This window comes from Balaenoptera physalus (assembly GCF_965194825.1).
Source record: "Balaenoptera physalus genome assembly, chromosome: 3".
NCBI lineage: Eukaryota > Metazoa > Chordata > Mammalia > Artiodactyla > Balaenopteridae > Balaenoptera > Balaenoptera physalus.
In genome coordinates this window covers 9,309,767-9,333,286 of record NC_138890.1, presented here as the reverse complement: position 1 = coordinate 9,333,286, position 23,520 = coordinate 9,309,767, and the positions used below count along the sequence as shown (strand labels likewise).

Below are 23,520 nucleotides of genomic sequence, written 5' to 3'. Positions count from 1 at the left end.
TGGAAATCGGTCATGCTGTACAATTCCAGGGGGCGCCATTGCATATACAGCCTGTGTAAATGGTGATCCAGGAGTTGTGCAAAGCATCAGCCGATAGCTGCTATTTCAAAGGCCTTTATCTGCCAGGATGTTGATTGTGGGGAAAAATTGTCAGCAACTGTGCTGGGTGTTTTATGTCTATCACTCACTTTATCCTCTTAAGAACTCTATGAACAGGTATCATTATGATCTCCATTTCACAGATGAGGAAACTGAAGCTCAGAGAGGTTGAGTCATTGGTACATAGTCACACAGCTGGGAGATGATGGATGAGGGCTGCAAACTCATGCTTATCTCAGGCAGCGGGCCAGAACCAAGCCACCTAGCTAGTTAATTTAGGTGAATTACGGTCAACCTTAGCCTTATTGTTAACAATTGGTTCATGGATGGGTGGCAGAGGTCAAAAAGGATCAAAATGATCCAAGGAAAGATTTAAGGGGGGGCTTCTGGGAAGGAAGCTTCTTGCTCTAAAGAGGGCATCCCAGGAAGCCAGTCTTCCCCTCTTCCTAGATGTAAATGAGGACATTGTTAACTGGAGTAACAACCATCTTGCAAACCTGAGAGTAGTCAGTCTGGAAACAAAACCAACCCCCAGGGAAGGTGAATGCTGAGAGAATAACAGACAAAGCTGGATCCTTGACCAAACTGTGCCTGAAGCCTAATCCCACTAGACCTGTGGTTATGGGAACCAACAAAACACAATAATGAGCATGGGGTTTCCTTCTGGGGTGATGAAAATGTCTTGAAACTAGGTGAAGGTTGCACAACATTGTGAATGTACTTAATGCCACTAAATTGTACATTTTTAAATAGTTAGTGGTTAATTTTATGTTATATGAATTCTACCTCAGTTTAAAAGGAAACAGTGTGAGTTGGGTTTTCTGTTACTCGCAGCAAAAAGCTTCATAACTCTGATCCCAAAGCTGTGGGTTTTCCACTCCCCCACCGTGCATCCTACAGACACTATTTCCTGTGTCCATATTTCTCAGGCTCATTTGCATTACCAACCTGCAGACTCTGCCTCCCTATACTATCCCGTATTTGTCTCATCTTTTATCAGCAAGTCTCTGCCTAAAATTCCAAATAGAATTCTTTCTTCAAAAAAATCTACATTCCTGGGAAGAAGCTGTGATTTCACTCATTTAATCAACCTGTTTTTTTATTAAGCAACTACTATATCCTTTGCACTGCACAAGGCAATATGAGGGATTCAAAAGAAGTTCCATACAAGTTCTCATTCATTATTCATCTATCTGTTCATTCAGAGATATTGCTGAATGCCTACTGACTCCTGGCACAGTTCTAGATGTCGAGAGACAACGAACAGACAAAAGCCCTGCCTGGGAAGGGCCGATGTTCTAGAATATAAGTGGAGAGAAACAAACAATAAGCAGGATAGATAAGTAAAATGTATAATATGTTAGATTAGGCAAAGTGCTAAGGAAAATATTTTCAAAGGAATTGGGAATAGGAAATGTGTGTGGGCTCTAATTATAGACAGTGGAGTCAGAAAGTCCTCGCTAAGAAGGTGACATTTGAGGAAAGCCCGGAAGGTGAGGGAGGAGCCATGAGGATATCTGTGGGAAAAGTATTTCAAAAAGAGGGAACAGAAAGTGCAAAGGTCCAGCATTTGAGAAGCTCTTGGTCTGCATAGTAAATGTCTTAGTTTGTTAGAGTCACCGTAACAGGGTACCACAGCCTAGAAGGCTTAAACAACAGAAATGTATTTCCTCACAGTTCCGGAGGCTAGAAACCTGAGATCAATGTGTCTGAGGCCTCTCTCCTTGGCTTGTTCCCAGCATCTTCTCCCCGTGTCTTCACATCATCCTTCCTCTGTGTTCGTCCGTGTCCCAATCCCCTCTTCTTACAAGGACTCCAGTCATGTTGGGTTAGGGCACATCCTAAGGACTTCATTTTACTTTAATTGCCTCTTTAAAGGCCCTATCTCCAAATTCAGCCACACTCTGAAATACTAAGGGTTAGAACTTCAACATAAGAATCTGGGGGGACATGATTCATCCCATAATAGTGAAACAAGACTAACCTATGAAACAATGGCAAAATATGCACCACAGCAAACAGGTATTAAAGAGTGATAGAGGGACTGTAAATGTTATGAACGTTTAAAGGAGGCTTCACTCAACCTAAATGTCCATCAACAGATGAATGGATAAAGAATATGTGGTATATAAATATATACAGTGGAATATTACTCAGCCATAAAAAAGAACGAAATAATGCCATTTGCTGCAGCATGGATGGATCTAGAGATTATCATACTAAGTGAAGTAAGTCAGAAAGAGAAAGACAAACACCATATATCTCTTATATGTGGAATCTAAAATATGATACAAATGAACTTATTTATGAAACAGAAACAGACTCAGAGACATAGAGAACAAACTTATGGTTGCCAAAGGGGAAGGAGGGGAGGGATAAATTAAGAGTTTGAGATTAGCAGATACACACTACTGTATATAAAATAGATAAACAACAAGGTCCTACTGTATAGCACAGGGAACTATATTCATTACCTTATAATAAACCATAATGGAAAAGAATATGAAAAAGAATATATATATATGTATAACTGAATCACTTTGTTGTACACCAGAAACTAACACAACATTGCAAATCAACTATACTTCAATTAAAAAAAAAAAAAGAAAAAAGAAGCTTTCACTGAAGCTGTTTTTTAAACACTGATGGGATTTGGAAAGGAATTAGAAGTGAAGGGAAGACTGTGGTCATAACGGTAAAGGGGAAGCCAGCATGCAGTATCTGGGTAAGTGATAAATGCTATGATCATAGTCAGGATGGCTCGATTTTGCCGCTATAACAACTCCAAGTCCCAGGGGCTTAACAGAACAAATACTTATTTCTTGCCCCTGCTGCATGTCCAACATAGGAGGTAGGAGACTGTGATTTGGACCCAGGATGACCAAAGTCTTATCTTGTCACAACAGGAAGAAAGGAATGTGGCATGTCACACGTTGGCTTTTAAAATTCCCACCTAGAAATGACTCAAGTCACTTTCACTCACATCTTACTAACCAAAGCAAGTCATGTGGTCATACCTATTCTCTAGATAGAGGAAGCAGAGGACCAGAAATAGCACCTGTGATGAATATCACCAGTGACTATGTTGATCATTGCCTTCTTGATTGCTCTTCCATCAGACTGTAAACTCCTCACAAGTAAGAATCTCATCCAAGTTGACTTTGCACAGTAGGTGCTTGATACATGGTAACAATTGCTATCCAATTCCCATCCCAATGTCTGGAACAACATAGGAGCAGAGTAAATGTCTGATGATAAATCAAATGGGAAGCTTTGGCAGCATGGAAGTGCAGCATATTGAAAAGTGGAATTGATAAGTGGATGGAGGAGACAGAAACTTGAGAAAATAGTGAAGAGGTTGGTCCAGTCATTGGCACATAGGCTGGTGAAGACTGGAACTTGGTGTCAGAAGTGGGGTTCTTAGATGCCCACCAATGGTGGATGAGCAAGACATTTCAAAGCAAGAACAGGAAGTGCTTGATGACACACTGATGACCAGAACTGAAATAAAGAGATGAGTCAAAGCGTGACTCCCATATCCTGATGCTCAGTGATTAGGAAAAAAGATGTACAGCTCACCCACCTCCCCCTCGGTTCACATGAGACAATCATCTAGTTTTGAGCCATTGCTCACCGGGAAATCTCCCGCTTGGCCAATACCCGATTTCTTCCCAGTCTCTGTCTACTTGTCTCTTTGCTGGATCTGATGCTGGGAACCCCATTCTCCTTGAAACACTACCTTCTCTCGCTTTTCGTGATCTGATTGTAATCTCCTTAGCTGGTTCTTCTAGGTAGCTCCTATGATCATGCCTCTTCATTCTTGTTTTGTTCTTGAGTTGATTTCCTGATTTAGGTCTTGGCTCTTGAGTCCTTTGGAAAGCTGTGACTAATTCCTCGATTATTCCTCTCTTAAAGCATTTACTTCACTGGAACAGTCTACGGGTATGTCTTTGATCTCACTGAGGGCACTAACTAGGATGTATCCATCCTTATATCCCTGACATAACACAGGAGCTGCTCCCCCTCCATCTTCATTTCCCACCACTCTCTCCCTCACTCACCTTGCTCCAGTCACACTGACTGCCTGGCTGGTCCTCAAACACACCAGATATACTCCTGCCTCAGGGCCTTTGCACTAGCTATTCTCACTGCCTGGAAATTCCCTTTCCAAGATCTTTGCATGAATCCCTCCACGCAGGATTCAACTCAAATGTCAGCTTACCAGATTGGCCATCCTTGAACATCTTTTCTAAGATGGTCCAGTCCCAGTCACATTTCACCCCATCACCATGTTTTATTGTCACTTATCACTACCTAAAATTATCCCATTATCTACTTATTTGTGTATCATCTGTCTCCCGTTAGAGAATTTAAACCCCATCAGAATAGGGTCCTTGTCTGATTTGTTCTCTGCCTCAAAGTATTCAATGAATATGTGTTGAATGAATGATTAATGAATAAACATCCACTTCCATCCCTTCTGTAATAATGGCTGTGTCTATAAAGTATTTACTATGTACCAAGTACTGTTCCAAATGCTTTGCATATATTAATTAACTCATTTGATCCTTTAGGAGGTATGCGATGCAATTATCACCCCATTTTACTGTTGGGTAAACTGAGGCACAAGAGGTTGGCCCAAAAATTTACATACAAGCCAATGGAGTCCAGATTTGGTACCCGAAGGTGAGGTGCTGTTGAACACCACTAAGATTATAAAGCTGATAAGAAGTTGGGTCAGGATTTGAACCCAGGCACTCTGGCTCCCAAGCCCATGGGCTTAACCACTATGCTCTCTCCTGTAATTTCTCACAGATTCCTGGGTATCTCCACCTTGACCTTCCCCAGAGTTCCCTTTGAACCCACCTCTTCCTTCACTTCCTAGATGAAGTGGCACTTAACTTGTTTTTAATTCAGGAAGTCTGTGACTCAGGTTGGGAAAAAAAATCACATCTTAATTTTCACTACCTCTAGATGAAATTATGAATGGAGGTAACAAATTACAGTCGTATTAACAGTGTTAACAACACCTGTGACTTTGTCATCGCCAGTGTATTTTTATGTCACAATTATTGTAGATACCTTAAAATATCATTGCTTCTCATCACTACTTTGAAATTGTTAGGGCTGTCACCAGATCTCGTTTCTTACCAGTTATTAAAGAAGCACATTGTTAACGGTATGCAAATCCACCGCTTAAGATATTTTGATAATGAATTTCCAATATAATTGGTCTTTGTGTTTGATTTTATACATTTAAAAACACAGCTCTGGGAAAGCGTCCCTGGGCTTTGTCCCTGGAGGGCAAAGGGCTCCATGACTCAGCAAATATTAAGGATCTCTGCCATAGCCAATGAGCTAATGAGTCCCATTGATTCTCTATCTGACATGTTTCTGGGTCTCTCCATCTTCACTCTCCACATTTCTGTCCCAATTCAGATCCACCCTGTCTCTTCCCTGATTCACAGCATTTCCTTCTTCCAGGCCTCCCTCTGGCTCACCTTGCCTTTCAGTTTTAAGAGCCCACAAGAAATTAATAACTAATATCTACACTGAGTACTATGGTTTACAGCAGATGCTACAGAGAGCTCACAAAAACTTCCTTGGTCTATCCACATCTTGAGATATAAATATGTTAAGAACAAGTCAGGAGATTACACATAAAGACGGAATTTTTACCTTTTTTTTTTTGCCTGCATTGTGTCTTCGTTGCTGCGCGCGGGCTTTCTCTAGTTGCGACGAGTGGGGTCTACTCTTTGTTGTGGTGCGCGGGTTTCTCTTGTTGCAGAGCATGGGCTCCAGTAGTTGTGGTACATAGGCTCAGTAGTTGTGGCACACGGGCTTAGTTGCTCTGCAGCAGGTGGGATCTTCCCGGACCAGGGCTCGAACCCCTGTCTTCTGCCTTGGCAGGCGGATTCTTAACCACTGCGCCACCAGGGAAGTCCGGAATTTTTGCCTTTTCTCATAAAATCATGGCATCAATCAGCTTCTATTGAATGACGGCCATATCCTTCAGAGGGGGCTGGAACGTTCCGGTTTGCCACAGGCCACACCACTCCCTATTGTCTGGGATGGAAGCTGAGCATTCACTGAAATGTATCACCTTAAAGCAAGCCTGCCCCAATCATCTGTCACCTGACAAGTGAGCTTGGCAATGCTGGTTTACAAAGTACTTTACAAATATTTCCTTATTCGATCCTTCTAAAAGCCCCATAGGGTATGTAAGGCAGGAATTCTTACCATCCTCTTTCACAGATGATACAGCTGAGGGCTCAGGGAAGTTAAATAACACACATATGGTCACACAGAATAGAAAGAGCACTGGGGTTTCCATTCCCAGATTCTCTGTTTTTCCCGCTGAAGGGTGTTCTCTTCTGTAATTACTTTCTAAAACACCAATATGATGTTTCTCCCTTCTACCCGAAGACCTCCAATAGCCTGCCCAACAGGATAAATTCCAAGCTCCCCAACCTGGTATCTGAGCTCCTTCAAACCTGGAAGCCTCCCTTTAGAGATGTGCAGCTTCTGCCTTCACATTTGGCATTCTCTCTTTTGAAATCCAGCCTCTCCAAAATCCAGGGCCACCATGCTGTGAGGAAGACCAAGCTAACCACATGGAGAGAAAGAGGCCACCGGAGACATGTGAGTAATGCCTCTTACACTATCTAGCCCAGCCCAGCCATCAACACAACACAGCCAAGTGAGACCCCAGGAGAACCAGCCAGCTGAGTTCTTTCAAACCCCTGACCTAAAGAATCCCAAAAACGAATCATTGAGTATTATTGCTTTAAATGGCTTTTACAATTTGGCCAGCTTCATCTCTCACCATTCCCTCAAACCCTCTCAACTTTCTCTCATTCGATGACTCTGGAAGGTACTTTCCCACCCTTGTGAGTGTGTCCTTGCTGTTCCTCCTCCTTGGCATGCCTCACCAGCCCTGCTTCCCATCTCCTGCCCCAGGAAACCCTCCTCACTGTCTCCAAGACCCACCCCAGACTCCCCAGACTCTCACAACCTTCACAGCCCCATAACTTTGCTCAATCCTTTTCTCCAAACACAACACTCTCTATTACAGAAAGTTGTGGTCTCCTGCCTCAGAAGAGACAAAAAGTCTTTGAAGTCAACACCTTCCTTGTCTCTTGGGAAATCCTGAACTCACTTAGGAAATTATACCAGCTGTGCCCAAGCGTCCCTAGGTTCCTTGAAGGGTCAACAAGTGGGAGAACCGGGAAGTTGGGGAATCCCCCATGTGCAGACTGACTGTTCCCCAAAAGGGAAGGACGCATGGGGCATCTGGGGTGGTTGGACCCTCAGGAAAGGTTCTAGGTCACCCCGAGGATTCTAGGTCCCAAACTTGTCTCAGAAGCAGCAGAGTCTCCAACTTGAGGGAACCCTGCAGTCTGAGACATGGGAGGGTCTCGAACCAGTGAGGACTAATGACTCAAGGGGCTTCTGGATGCTTTGATATTGCATAAAACGTATGCCCCAAGAGGGAAAAATGATGACTGAGGTTACACTACCTACATCCAGAAGTGAAAAAAATAATAATACTGCAGAAGGCAGCTTCTAAGACAGCCACCAATGGTCTCCACTTCCTGATGTTCACATCTTTGCATAATTCTCTTTCCTGAGGAACTTGCTTCTAACCAATGGAATATCTCAACATTGAGAAGATGTCACTTTTCTTTTTTACTGAAGTATAGTTGATTTACAAAGTTGTGCCAATCTCTGATGTACAGCAAAGTGGCTCAGTTTTACACATATATACATTCTCCTTTTAATATTCTTTTCCATTATGGTTTATTCCAGGAGATTGGATACAATTCCCTGTGCTATACAGTAGGACCTTGTTGTTTATCATTCTAAATGTAATAGCTTGCACCTACCAACCCCAAATTCCTAGCCCATCCCTCTCCCTCCCCTTCTCCCCCTTGGCAACCACAAGTCTGATCTCTATGTCTGTGAGTTGTTTCTGTTATATAGATAGGTTCATTTGTGTCATATTTTAGATTCCACATATAAGTTCTATCATATGGTATTTGCCTTTCTCTTTCTGACTTATTTCACTTAGCATGATAATCTCTAGTTGCATCTATGTTGCTGCAAATTAGCATTATTTTGTTCTTTTTTAATGGCTGAGTAGTATTCCATTGTATATATGTACTGAGAAGGCGTCACTTTTGTAATTAGATTGCAAAAGATTCCAGCTTCTATCTTGCTAGCAGAGTCTCTCTCTATACTGACTTTGACAAAGCAAGCTGCCATATTGTGGAGGAACTGAGGGTGGGCCTCTGGCCAACAGCCAATTAAGAACCGAGGCCCTTAAATCAATAGTTTGCAAGGACTGGACGTTGCCAAAAACCAGGTGTGGCTTGGAAGCAGATCCTTCCCCAGACGAGCCTTTGGATGAGACCCCACTCTGGCCAACACCTTGATTACAGCCTTGTGAGTGATCTAGAAGCAGAGGACCCAATGAGGTGACGTGGAGATCCCTGGCCCATAAGAACTGTGAGATAATAAACATGTGTTATTTAAAGCCACTAAGGTTGCGGGAACTTGTTACATGGTTTATGGCCATTTGTTACACAGCACTAGGTAACTAGTACAAACACTAGCACTTATTTGATAATAACTACACACCAGACTGCATTCTAAGGCCTGTCCATGCATTTATTCACGTAAGTCTCACCCCAACCATATGCGGAACAGAAGCAGAGAGGTTAGAGGACTTCCCCAGCTGGTCAATGTCACAGTCGGGATTGGAATCAGCACCACTCCCCTCTCCAAACATAAAGACACTTTCCCACACTCCTGAGTTTGTAAACCAACCTCCTACCTATTCAAGATACCCCTCTGCTCAGACAAGGAAACTAAAGATACGGATGTTGGTAAGTAGTTCAAATGTACTCGGGAGAAATGTGAAATACTTAACAACAAGCAAGAGACGCCACCCTTGGAGTGTGCATTGTTAGGAGGTGTAGGAAGACCCAGGAAAGGACTTGGCTGGAGGGGGAACTCAGGGGGCTCCGGGAAACAGCTATTTACTAACTGGTATGGAAATATGTTAATATTTGAACAATCAGCTGTAGCAATGTGTCCCAGCTGAATATCTGCACTGAATACACAGAGAGGAGATAATTGAAGCCAAAAGAATAAGAATCCAAACAGTGAATCAAACAAGAATAATTCCACGTTGGCTTAGGAATGAATTAGACACCACGATTTTTTTTTTTTATCCCCCAACAGATTTTAAATTTCCTAGTTGTGTGTAAGCCTGGGAGCCTCCCCTGAGTGTATCATGAGCAAAGTGAAGAGTGATGACCCGAACCTTGGTTCTCAAGCATAACTACATGTTAGAATCACCTGGAAACTTCCAAAGTTCCCATGCCTGGACTCCACTCCCAGAGTGGGATTTAATGGGGGTACGGCCTGGCTGTTGGGAATTTTAAAACTTCCCAGGTGACCTTAATGTGCATCCCAAGCTGGGAACCACGGACCTAAAGCCATGCTTCTCAAAGTGTGGTCCCCGGACCAGCAGTAGCATCACCTGGGAACTTGTGAGAGATGTAGATTCTCAGGCCCTGCCCTGACCTGCTGAATCAAAAACTCCAAGCAGGCCCTGCAATACCTGTGTTTTGTTTGTTTGTTTGTTTGTTGTTTTCTGGTTTTTGGTTGTTTTATTTCTTTTTTTGGCTGCATCAGGTCTTAGTCGCGGCATGTGGGATCTTTCATTGTGGCGAGGGCTCTTTGTTGCAGTGCATGGGCTTCTCTCTAGTTGTGGTGTGTGGGTTTTCCCTCTCTAATTGTGGCATGCAGGCTCCAGAGTGCATAGGTGTGGGCTCTGTAGTTGTGGCGCGGGCTCCAGAGCACATGGGCTCTGTAGTTTGCGGCATTCAGGCTCTCTAGTCGAGGTGCAGGGGCTCAGTCGTTGTGCTGCGTGGGTTTAGTTGCCCCACGGCATGTAGGATCTTAGTTCCCCAGCCAGCGATTGAACCGCGTCCCCTGCACTGGAAGGCGGATTCTTTACCGCTGGACCACCAGGGAAGTCCCAATACCTGTGTTTTTTTAACAGGCCCTCCAAGGGGTCAAGGGGTGATGATGTGTCCTCAAGGCCATGAGAGCTGCCAGAATTAAAAATCTGCTACTGATTATCCTTCAGGGCAGCCAAAGCTACATGGATGCACTGTCACCAAAAACTCTTTTCCGCTGCAAAGAAATCCAAGACTCCGTGCTGCTAACCTGCTGAGGTCAGCGAGAGTCCAGCACACAGGCCTAACTCAGGTCTGGAGATTTTAGACACAGATCTAAAGAGAACTGGCAGCACTTAGAGGAACTAATCCGTGGCTAAGAAACCCAATCAGCTCTCCAGCCTGGCCCTGTTTGATGAAGCCTCTTTTAAATGGGGCATTCTTATTCTGAGGCGAGAACTGAAGAGTTCTAGAATGTTCCAGTAGGCCTACCAATAGGCCCAATGCACAAGCTCCCTACCAATTTGTAAAGAAATTCAATCACACGTGTCTGCTGAAAATCCCAACACTTTCACATTAGTCTTCAAATGCTTCCATGTTTGCAAGGTTGCTTCTAGGAACTGTGTGTGCAGCTGTGAACTTTTATTTATTCATTTTTTTAATAAATTTATTTATTTATTTTTGGCTGCGTTGGGTCTTCATTGCTGCACACGGGCTTTCTCTGGTTGCGGAGAGCGGGGGCTACACTTTGTTGCAGTGTGCAGGCTTCTCATTGCGGTGGCTTCTCTTGTTGAGGAGCAAGGGCTCTAGGCGCGCGGGCTTCAGTAGTTGTGGCGCACAGGCTCAGTAGTTGTGGCTTGCAGGCTCTAGAGTGCAGGCTCAGTAGTTGTGGTGCACGGGCTTAGCTGCTCCGTGACATGTGGGATCTTCCTGGACCAGGGCTTGAACCCCTGTGCCCTGCATTGGCAGGCAGATTCTTAACCACTGCACCAGTAGGGAAGCCCCCAGCTGTGAACTTTTAAACGACAGCTTTGAAAGAACATTCCAGTCCTTCTCTGGCCTGCGAGGAAAATGACAGAACCGTGGAAACAGACCCAGCTGGGCTGAAACATTTCTGAGCTGTGTGACCTTGGAAAAGTTTCTTAACCACTCTGGTCTCTAGTTTCCTGACTTAAAAAAGAGGGAAAGATAATTAAAGATATCCACCAAGATTGTCCTAAAGATTAAAAGAAAGTATAAGAGAGCCTATTACAATGATCAGCATGTGAATAGCATAATATGTGCTTAATAAATGTTAATACATAACAAAAATAAATAGGCCCTTCAATTTGGGGCTTAAGGGAGACCACTGGTGGCTTTTGACATCACCCGTCTCCAGAAAGAACCATCTGAAATATCTTCTCTTTGTTCCCACTAACTCTCACTATGATTTATAGCAGGGGTCAGCAAGCTACATCCTTCAGGCTGATATGGCCCATCACCTGTATTTGTAAATAAAGCTTTATTGGTACGTAACCATGCTCCTTCATTTACAAATTTTCCATGGCCACTTTCACACTACAAGGGCAGAGTTAAATTGTTGCAACAGAGACCATAGGACCACATGACCCCCAAAGCTGAAAATATTCACCATCTGACCCTTTACAGAAGTTTGCCAACACTAGATTAAGAGGTTAGGTTTTTAATCTCTTAGCCACAAACTCATTCCAATCTCACATCCCGCTTCCATTCAACCTTTACTGACCACCTACTATGTGCTTAAGCCCTAGTGATACATAATCAATAAGATAAGGTCTGAGCCCTTTTGGAGGTCACAGCTGGGGTTGTGGGTAGATATTTGTTCATTTTATTTAATGTAACATATCTATAACATTTATAATGTTCCAGGCATCATTCGTTCTAAGCATTTTGCAAATGTTTAATCCTTGTAATAACCCTACGTTATTGTATTCTGAATTTTCTACATGAGACAACTGAGGCTCAGAGAGGTGGGGTCACTTGCCCAAGGTCACACAGCAAATAGAACCAGAGTGTAAATCCAGCCAGGCTGGCTCCAGAGCCACTAAGCTGTGTGGGCTTCTTATTCAGAATCCCTTGACCTAAGATGCAGATTGGAGGAGCTACATGTACATATTGCCCAGGTGGTCCCCAGACCACAAGAGGGGAAAGACAAGGGTCACTTTTCTTCCAAGACCCTGTTTTCTGAGCCCTGCCTCATCAATGCACTCCCCAAGACCAGGTACTTTTGTAACCTCCCCAAGCACTCAGAGAGGCTGTGGCATTTGCCCAGGATCGATCAGCTCTAATAGGATGGGCTAAAATTTGAAGGCAGCTCCTTTTGCCCTCAAATCTCTCCTTTGTATCACATTTGAGGCCCTCCAGAAGACCTTAAAACAATCAAGAACAGCCTTCTTGGATGCCCAAAGAACACATTTGCTTTGCAAAGTGGAATTTCAGGGAGATGGTGGGATTGTTTTTTAACTGTTGCTGATCTGATTTGTGGCTCTGGGCTCATCCAGGAGGTTATAAGACCTACCCCCTGCCCGAAGGGGCTTTGAAAATTGGAAATATTAGAAGGTAAGAAATTATGTCATTTTATCCCAATTTAGCCTCTGTTAGGCTGGTTCTAGTGGCCAGGATTTAGAGACTGGGTTATGTATGCCACTCTCGCCTTCAGAATTTTATAGATTTCATTCTGAACCCATCTCAAGACTGGGTTGACACAACCCAGTTCAACAGATATTGAGTGCCTTCTACCCACAGAGCTCTGTGCTGAACAATTCCAAAGATTCAAGTATCAATAAGAGAAGGACCTTGCCTTCGTGGAGTTTAGTACCTAAAGTGCAGGGAAAAGCTTAACGATTACAGTTCATTCATTCATTCTACTATGTGCCAGGTGTTTCCAAGTTCATGATCTTGTAAGGAGAGGAATTAAGAGCCTGGGCTCTGGATTTGAACAGATCTGGGTTTCAATGTTGGTTCTGCCCTACTGGCTTCATTATTTTTCTTTCTGTGCCTCAGTTGCCTCCTCTGTGAAATGGGTGCTGGGGTAAGGACCTCTTGAGCCCATACCTTAAGCCCCTTGGCCCAGGGCTGGGCTCATGGTAGTTGTGGGATAAATGGGGACTGGTCTCTGTGTAGGCCCTGGATGCTGTGTACAGCTGCTTGTCTAAATGTCTGTCTCCTAGTCCAGGCAGACCCCCTTGAGTAAGAATGCAAGACTTGGAAAGAGGATATCCTGGATAGAGAACTAAAGAGAAAATGGGGTTCACTTGTTCTAAGGGGCTTTCGGGTCTCTAAGCCAGAGACATAGAGAGGTCATCAATATAGAGGTTCACAGCTTTATAACAAATGCTAAAGGAACCTCTCTAAGCAGGAAACACAAGAGAAGGAAAAGACCTACAATAACAAACCCAAAACAATTAAGAATATGGTAATAGGAACATACATGTCAATAACTACCTTAAATGTAAATGGGTTAAATGCTCCAACCAAAAGACATAGACTGGCTGAATGGATACAGAAACAAGACCTATATATATGCTGTCTGCAAGAGACCCACTTCAGACCTAGGGACACAAGCAGACTGAAAGTGAGGGGATGGAAAAAGATATTCCATGCAAATGGAAATCAAAAGAAAGCTGGAGTAGCAATTCACATATCAGACAAAATAGACTTTAAAATAAAGACTATTGCAAGAGACAAAGAAAGACACTACACAATGATCAGGGGATCAATCCAAGAAGAAGATATAACAATTGTAAATATTTATACACCCAACATAGGAGCACCTCAATACATAAGGCAAATGTTAACAGCCATAAAAGGGGAAATCGACAGTAACACAATCATAGTAGGGGACTTTAACACCCTGCTTTCACCAGTGGACAGATCATCCAAAATGAAAATAAATAAGGAAACACAAGCTTTAAATGATAAATTAAACAGGATGGACTTAATTGATATTTATAAGACATTCCATCCAAAAACAACCAAATACACTTTCTTCTCAAGTGTTCATGGAACATTCTCCAGGATAGAGCATATCTTGGGTCACAAATGAGGCCTTGGTAAATGTAAGAAAACTGAAATCGTATCAAGTATCGTATCAAGATGCAAAAATCCTCAACAAAATACTAGCAAACAGAATCCAACAGCACATTAAAAGGATCATACACCACGATCAAGTGGGGTTTACCCCAGGAATGCAAGGATTCTTCAATATACGCAAATCAATCAATGTGATATTAACAAATTGAAGGAGAAAAAGCTTATGATCATCTCAATAGATGCAGAAAAAGCTTTCGACAAAATTCAACACCCATTTATGATAAAAACCCTCCAGAAAGTAGGCATAGAGGGAACTTACCTCAACATAATAAAGGCTATATATGACAAACCCACAGCCAACATCGTCCTCAATGGTGAAAAACTTAAACCATTTCCTCTAAGATCAGGAACAAGACAAGGTTGCCCTCTCTCACCACTATTATTCAACATAGTCTTGGAAGTTTTAGCCACAGCAGAGAAGAAAAAGAAATAAAAGGAATCCAAATTGGAAAAGAAGTAAAGCTGTCACTGTTTGCTGATGACACGATACTAAACATAGAGAATCCTAAAGATGTTACCAGAAAACTACTAGAGCTAATCAGTGAATTTGGTAGAGTAACAGGATACAAAATTAATGCACAGAAATCTCTTGCATTCCTATACACTAATGCTGAAAAATCTGAAAGAGAAATTAAGGAAACACACCCATTTACCATTGCAACAAAAAGAATAAAATACCTAGGAATGAACCTACCTAAGGAGACAAAAGACCTGTATGCAGAAAACTATAAGACACTGATGAAAGAAATTGAAGATGAAACAAACAGATGGAGAAATATACCATGTTCTTGGATTGGAAGAATCAACACTGTGAAAATGACTCTACTACCCAAAGCAATCTACAGATTCAATGCAATCCCTATCAAACTACCAACGGCATTTTTAACAGAACTAGAACAAAAAAATTTACAATTTGTATGGAAACACAAAAGGCCCCAAACAGCCAAAGCAATCTTGAGAAAGAAAAACAGATCTGGAGGAATCAGGCTCCCAGACTTTGGACTATACTACAAAGCTACAGTAAGACAGTATGGTACTGGCACAAAAACAGAAATATAGATCAATGGAACAGGATAGAAAGCCCAGAGATAAACCCACGCACATATGGTCACCTTATCTTTGATAAAGGAGGCAAGAATATACAATGAAGAGAAGACAGCCTCTTCAATAAGTGGTGCTGGGAAAACTGGACAGCTACATGGAAAAGAATGAAAGTAGAACACTCCCTAACACCATACACAAAAATAAACTCAAAATGGATTAAAGACCTAAATGTAAGGCCAGACACTATCAAACTCTTAGAGGAAAACATAGGCAGAACACTCTATGACATAAATCACAGCAAGATCCTTTTTGACCCACCTCCTAGAGAAATGGAAATAAAAACAAAAATAAACAAATGGGACCTAATGAAACTTAAAAGCTTTTGCACAGCAAAGGAAACCATAAACAAGATGAAAAGACAACCCTCAGAATGGGAGAAAATATTTGCAAATGAAGCAACTGACAAAGGATTAATCTCCAAAATTTACAAGCAGCACATGCAGCTCAATATCAAAAAAACAAACAACCCAATCCAGAAATGGGCAGAAGACCTAAACAGACATTTCTCCAAAGAAGATATACAGATTGCCAACAAACACATGAAAGAATGCTCAACATCACTAATCATTAGAGAAATGCAAATCAAAACTACAATGAGGTATCACCTCACACCAGGTAGAATGGCCATCATCAAAAACTCTACAAACAATAAATGCTGGAGAGGGTGTGGAGAAAAAGGAACCCTCTTGCACTGTTGGTGGGAATGTAAATTGATACAGCCACTATGGAGAACAGTATGGAGGTTCCTTAGAAAACTAAAAATAGAACTACCATACGACCCAGCAATCCCACTACTGGCCATATACCCTGAGAAAACCATAATTCAAAAAGAGTCATGTACCACAATGTTCATTGCAGCTCTATTTACAATAGCGAGGACATGGAAGCAACCTAAGTGTCCATCGACAGATGAATGGATAAAGAAGATGTGGCACATATATACAATGGAATATTACTCAGCCATAAAAAGAAATGAAATTGAGTTATATGTAGTGAAGTGGTTGGACCTAGAGTCCTAGAGATTGGACTTGAGGACATGGGCAGCGGGAAGGGTAAGCTGGGACAAAGTGAGAATGAGAGAGTGGCATGGACATATATACACAACCAAATGTAAAATAGATAGCTAGTGGGAAGCAGTCGCATAGCACAGGGAGATCAGCTCGGTGCTTTGTGACCACCTAGAGGGGTGGGATAGGTAGGGTAGGAGGGAGACGCAAGAGGGAGGAGATATGGGGATATATGTATATGTATAGCTTATTCACTTTGTTATAAAGCAGAAACTAACACACCATTGTAAAGCAATTATACTCCAATAAAGATGTAAAAAAAAAAATACTGCGAACACATGTAAAACACAGTATCCTGAAAAAATCTTATAATAAATTACTTTTGTAAGAGAAAAATAAAATAGAGAGGTTCATGTTCCCAAGGATCAATCAGCTCTTCACGCAACAAACACTGGCACCTTCTATGCACTGGGCACTTTTCTAAGCACTGGGGACACAGTAGTGGACAAGAAAGACCAAAAAAACCTGCCCTCAAGTGGCTGGCAGTCTAATTTAGGGGAAGATACATAATTGCCAATAATGAGCAGAGTGATATGATCCACCCGGCAGGGTAGGGGGTGGAGGGAATGGCTCTACATGAGAAGGTGACATCTGTGCTGAGATTGGAATGCAAGAAGGAGCCAGCCATGGCAAAAGCGCTCCAGGTGAGGGAATAGCAAGTGCAAAGGTCCTGAGGTGAACAAGTGCTTGAAAAAGCAGGGAACAGAAAAGTGGCTAGTGAGCCTTGGCCAAAAGTGAGAGTAATCATGGTAAAAGTGTAGGCAGAGAGGAAGGTGATAGACCCCACCTGGGTGGAAGCAGTTGAGAGAGCCTGGAGAAAAAGTGCACAGACACTGTCAAAAGAACCTTGCGGTGTTGAAAGGACAGACTTTTGGAGTGATGATGGCAGAATAAAAGATGGGAGGCAGCAGTGGGCAAGATGGTGACTCCGGGGGGACGTTTGTTCACAAGCTGATTGGGTTCCAAAGACTCACATGGAAAATCTGTTAGATCATAAGGGACGCCATCTCTTGGGGGGAGGTGGGGGCGGTGGCCTCCCCAGGCCCTCCGTGGCTGGCTGCAGCCAAAGCTGTTAATTCAAAAGACAAAAGGAGGGTCTTTCTGCACTAAAAACCAGGCAGCTGCACTGAAAAAGAAGTTCCCTGGGACCAGACCTATTTTTTTTTTTAATATCAACTAGGCTAGCTTTGTCCAACTGCCTCCCTTGAAAAAGAAGAAAAAAAGAGTGCTCTGATTCTCAAGCAGGTCTTCTTTAAAGGCCAAGTTTCAGTTTAATTGTGATGTCTTAACAACCTGCTATTCTTTTTTTTTTTTAACTTAGTGCAAACTAAGGCCTCTTGATGCTTAAATGTTTACCCTCCTCAGGACAATACCAAACTGTTATCAAGCTTTACTACGGGCCTGCTCTGTTCTAAATGCCTGCTATATAATAATGCACTGAATTTCACCTTTGTCAGAATCCCAGAGGCGGGTGTTAATGTTATCCCCATTTTACAGACGAGGAAACTGAGGCAGAGCGGAGAATAATGCCCCTCCTCCAGAGTCACAGAGTCAGTGAGGGTCAGAGCAGCAATTTGAACTCCTGCCATCTGGCTCCCAGTCCAGGAATTCAACCACACCCCAGACCAAAGACAGCCGAGCCCCGCACTTGACCCCAAGATCCACCTGAAACCCTTCAGCCCTCCTGGGAGCCATTCAAGCCCTGAGACCCGTCGTCTTTCCCCAGCGCTTTGTGCATGAAAAAAGAAATCGCCATATATGTAATGACTGAGTATTATATGATGACAATTGGATTCTAGATTTGGGGCTGCCTTCCATTTCTCAGTCTACCGCGAGCAGGAAGGGTGAGACCAGGAAGTGGGTATGGGGAAGGGTTTGCTGACCGCTCTCCCCACCTCCGCTGTTCTGCGCTCACCGGACTCGGGAGCCACAGCGCCACCTGGTGGCTACTTGTGGCAGTTGCAGGTGAGAAGAAGTGAACTCAGGGGAGTGTGGGGTCCCTCTGGCCTCCGTCTCCCCACGCAATGACCAAAGTTGGCTGCTTACGGAACACTTAATCTGTGCCAGGAGCTGTTCCAGCCCAGGGGTGCTCAGAATTCTTCTGCAAAGGGCCTCAGAGTAAATTTTTTTGGCATTGCAGGCCAGTCTCTGTTATAAAGACTCAACTCTGTAGCTGTAGCCCAAATAGCAACAGACAGTCTGCACACAAACCCACCGGGTTGCATCCCAATAAAACTTCATGGATACTGAATTTCGAATTTCTTAGAATTCTGACATATCAAGAAATATTCTTCTTTTTATTGTTTTCAACCACTTAAATATGTAAAAACCTTTCTTAGCCCATGGGCCATAAAAAAACAGGGGTCCAGCTGGATTTGGCCCCCTGACTTTAGCTTGCTGGCGCCTGTTCTAGAAGCTGGGAACCTAGTAAAGAACAAACCAGAGAAAAATTCCTGCCCTCTTGGAGTCAGTGGAAAGAATACAGATAATCAACAAAATAAAAAGCCAGATATATGATACATGAGTTGGTCATTGGTGCTAATGAGAAAAATAAAGTAAGGCAGGGGGAATTGACATGTATAGGGCCTGAATTTTAAACAGGTTGGTGAGGAAAGGCTCACCGAGGAGGTGACCTCTAAGTAAAGGCTAGAAGGAGGCGAGGAAGGAGCCATATGGGTATCTGGGGGAAGAGCATTTCCAGTAAAGGGAACAGCCAGTGCCAAGGTCCTAAGGCAGGACAACCTTGATGCGTTTGATGAACAGTGAGGAGACCCACGTGGCTGGAGCAAGTAAGCAAGGTAGAGGGTGAAAAGAAGTGAGAGCAGGGAGGTGACAGGCAAGGTGACAGGGACTTGAGGACCTTGGGGAGGACTTTAGTTTTTACCTGAGTGAAGTGGAAGCCACAGCAAACCTAGAGCAATCTCAACAACCACTGAGGTCACCTTCAGGTTAAACACCTCTCTTTGGGGCCCAGTGGCATTAATCATTTTACCAACAGTCTCATATAATCCTAAAGAATCCTAATTTTCCCACTGAAAACCATGGAACTGTTCTGTTGGATGTTGAAGGTGGAGGCATTGGAGGGGAGGGGCAGAGAATAAGTGGGAAAATTGATTCACTAGAAGAATCAGTGTCTCCTTCCTCACCTTGCATATCCCCTCCTCTCAGCTCAGGCTCCGGGGACCAGACAATTCAGGCCACCACCCTCAGCCCCAGCTGGTGACCTGCAGAATGGCTAGACCTGAGTCCCCACATCCTAGAAATGGCCAGTTCTGACCTAGGAGTCAAGATCATGCCATCCCTGTCCTGACTGAGCCTCCAGATGCCTTGGTAACCCCCGGGGACTGTTTGCCCATCTGCATAAGGAGCAAAATAATAGTAATAATAATAATAACAGCAACAGTACCTACCCAAGCCGCTTCATGATTCTATTGCGTGCACGCAGTAAGACAAGAAACTTAAAAACACTTTGGAAAACAAAGACATGCTGCACAATCTTATTTATAACAATGGGGATGAGGATTAAATAAGTGAATATACATAAAGGGCTTGGTGCTGTGCCCCACACATAGTAAGTGCTCCATAAATACTGGATATTATCATTATCACCTCAGCGTAAGTATTATTCATGATACTCATGGCAGTTCGCTTAGCTCTTCTCTCTCCACCCTCCATTCTCCCGCCCACGTCCTCTATTTGATGATGATCGTGGCTCAGAACTGGCTGCTCAGACCGTGGTCCACCGACAGCAGCATTGGCTCCAGCTGGGAGCTTGTTAGAAAGAAATACAGAGTCCCAAGCCCCAGCCCAGACCTGCTGAGTCAGAATCTGCATTTAACAAGACCCCCCTCAGGGGTTCAAAAATGCAGTAAGGTGTGAGAAGAACTAGCCTGGAAATTTCTTCCTCACGGAGGCCTTCCCGGCTCCCCCCAGACTCTTGCTCGGCCCTTTCTGGGCACTATTCCTGCTTGTCACCATTTGTTTCATGTTGGTTTTTCCTGCTGAGTGGAAAGTGTCATTCTGGAAAGAGCTGACTATTGACTGATGTGTTCCCATGGCCCCACATGGAGCTGAGAACAGAGGTGATGTCCTAAATACTGGTGTAAGGAAGAAGGGGGGAGAGGAAGGGAGGGGTGAAGGGGTGAGGAAAGGAGGTAGGGTAGGCGGAGAGGAGAAGGAAGGGAGGAGGGAAGGGGATGAAGGGGAGGAGGGAAGGAGGAGAGAGGGAGGGGATGGAGGGGAGAAGGGGAGGAAGGAGGGGGATAGAGAAAGGAGGGAGACAAAGGAGAGGAGGGAGGTAGATGGACAGAGGAAGTGGGAGAAGAAAGGAGAAAGGGAGGGAGGAGGGAGAGGGATGGAGAGTAGGAGGGAGGGAGGGGGATGAAGGGGAAAGGGGGAGGAGGGAGAGGAATGAGAGGAGGGAGGTAGATGGAGGGAGAATGGAGGAAGGGGAAGGAGATAGGGATGCAGGAATGAGGAAGGGAGATAGAGTGGGTGGAAGGGAGAAGGGAGGGAGGAGGGAAGGGGAAGGAAGGAGGGAGAGGTGAAGGGGAGGAGGAGGGAGGCAGCATCTCCTCACTCAACTCTTTGTGCAAGAACCTCCGAAGTGGGTTAGGTGCACCCCCAGTGAGTACATCTGTGAAAGTATGGAACCAAATACTCGAACTTCCATGTCTGCTACTGTTTCATCTACAATGAAGCACTGGACTTTCTTAACCCTTCATGTATGGTTGACCAAATCCACTTAGCTGCTTGGTGGCAACCCTCCCTCATTCATTCTCATCTGGTGCCTTCATTCGACAGATATTTACTGAGTGCCTATGGCTGCCAGCCTCGGTCTCAGGCGCTGGGGACACAGATGAGCATCCTTGCCAGGGACGTTCTAGTGGACAAGACAGACAAGAAACAGGATAAAGAACTGTGTCGTGGTGATGCACTGTGGTCTCCTTAGACCTGTGTAAAGGGGTTGATGGAGTGGGATATTGGCTGGCGAAGTGGAAGATTCCTGCCTGGAAAGAAAGGGTTGAAGGAAATAGTAACAAGAGCAGAAAGGAACAGTGAGAAATGGCAAAGCTGGGACTCTGTCCCCTCCTGCTACCAGGACTCCATCAGTCACAGGAAGAAGTAGAAAACACAGTGATCTCATTGAGTCTCTATCAGAAGATGGCCAAAAAACGTTCCAAATTCTCATGAAGACATTTTGAAATGTGGAGTCATGTTGGCTATGGTTAGCTTCATCTTGGTGGGCACTGTACCTAGGTGGGGTTCCTAAGGATGGGCAAAGCCGCCATAGTTAACAGGATTTGAAAAAATAAAGTTTCAAACAGACGATTCAGAATGGGGCGTATTCTATAGGACAATTGATGTGGTTTATTCTATGATAAATCACAACGGGATAGGAAAACGTGAGGGGTGGGAGAGAGAGAATCCTTGTAGACTAAATAAGACTATAGAATTACCATATGATCCAACAATTCAAGTTCTATGTATAGACCCAGAAGAGTTGAAAACAGGGTCTCGAACATACATATATATATATATATATATATATATATATATATATATATATATATATATACCAATGTTCACAGCAGCATTAGTCACAATCGCCAAAAGGTAGAAACAACCCAAGTGTCCATCAGTGGATGAATGGATAAACAAAATGTGGTCCATCCATAAAATAGAATAGTATACAGTCTTAAAAAGGAAGGAAATTTTGACACATGTGACTACACGGATGAACCTCAAGGACATTATGCTAAAAGGACGAACACTGTATGATTCCACTTAAATGAGGTCCCTAGAGCAGCCAAATTCATAGAGACAGAAAGTAGAATGGTGGTTGCCAGAGGATGTGGGGAGGGAGGATTGGGAGTTAGTGTTTAATGGGGACAGACTTTCAGTTTCCCGAAATGAAAAGAGTTCTGAAAATGGATGGTGGTGATGGTTGAACAAAATGTGAATGTACTTAATGCCACGAGCTGCACACTTAAAAATGATTAAAAGGGTAAATGCTATGTTATATCTATTTCACCACAACTTAAAAAAAAGAGATATGGCCACCAAATGCAAGACACAGACTTTCCTGACTCAAAGAAATCAACTGTAAAACAACAAGCAGGGAAATTTGAATGTGGGCTGGAAATTAGGTGATGTAAAAATCATTGTTAATTTCGTCAGTGTGATATTAGTAAGAAAATGTCTGTGTGCTTTAGACATGTAGTCTGAAGTTTGTAAAATCATATAAGGTCTGGGATTTGCTTTAAAATAACTCAGAAAATAAGAAAGGAAAATGGATTTATGATGTAAGTCTGGCAAAATCTTGATAATTAGTGTATTTGGGTGATGGGTTTATTGGGTTCGCTGTGCTATTCTCTCTGCTCTTAGTGTATTTGAACATTTTCAGAATAAGGAGCTCTTACAAAGCACAGTGCTTGAAAAGTGAAGGCAAACTTCTAAAACACGATAGCGGGGGGAGGGGGGAGGGATAAATTAGGAGTTTGGGATTAACATATACACACTACTATATACAAAACAGACAACCGACAAGGACCCACTGTATAGCACAGGGAACTCTACTCAATATTATGTAATAACCTAGAAGGGAAAAGAATCTGAAAAACTATATATATAGTTACATATATAATCACTTTGCTGTACACCTGAAACTAACAAAACATTGTAAATCAACTATACTTCAATTAAAAAGTAAAATAAAATAAAATTTTAAATAAAAATGAACTTAAAAATAAAATTTAAAAATAATAAATAAATAAATAAAAATTAAAATGTGTAACACACACACACAACACGGTAGCAAAAGTGTTTTGTACCATTAAATTTAAAAAATTAAAACCATTTAAACATACTTATCTCACTGATGTCTCATCCTTTGGGCATTTCGATTTTTATGTATATTTTATAGTGCATATAATAAATTCAGCAGAATACTTATATAATCGATAAGCAAAAATATATACATTATGTGCATGCTGAAAAGGTGTTTGTTTTACTGGTAGGGGTAGGAGTTCAGAAGTTTGGAGATCGTAGCTATAAAGACCCTTCAAGTCTTTTTATGGTCCTAGAAAGTGACTGGAATGGGAAACTGGGGCATAAGTTAGCCATTCAAGGAAGTTGTGATGGAAATGGCGCTGTAAGCAACGTCTCCTGAT

At 43.0% G+C, this 23,520-nt stretch overlaps 1 protein-coding gene across 8 annotated transcripts in view; it reads right to left on the bottom strand.

The window, feature by feature from the left end:
* Positions 1 to 23,520, bottom strand: part of CACNA1A (calcium voltage-gated channel subunit alpha1 A) — a 329,605-nt gene that overhangs the window by 282,490 nt on the left and 23,595 nt on the right. The window lies entirely within an intron of this gene.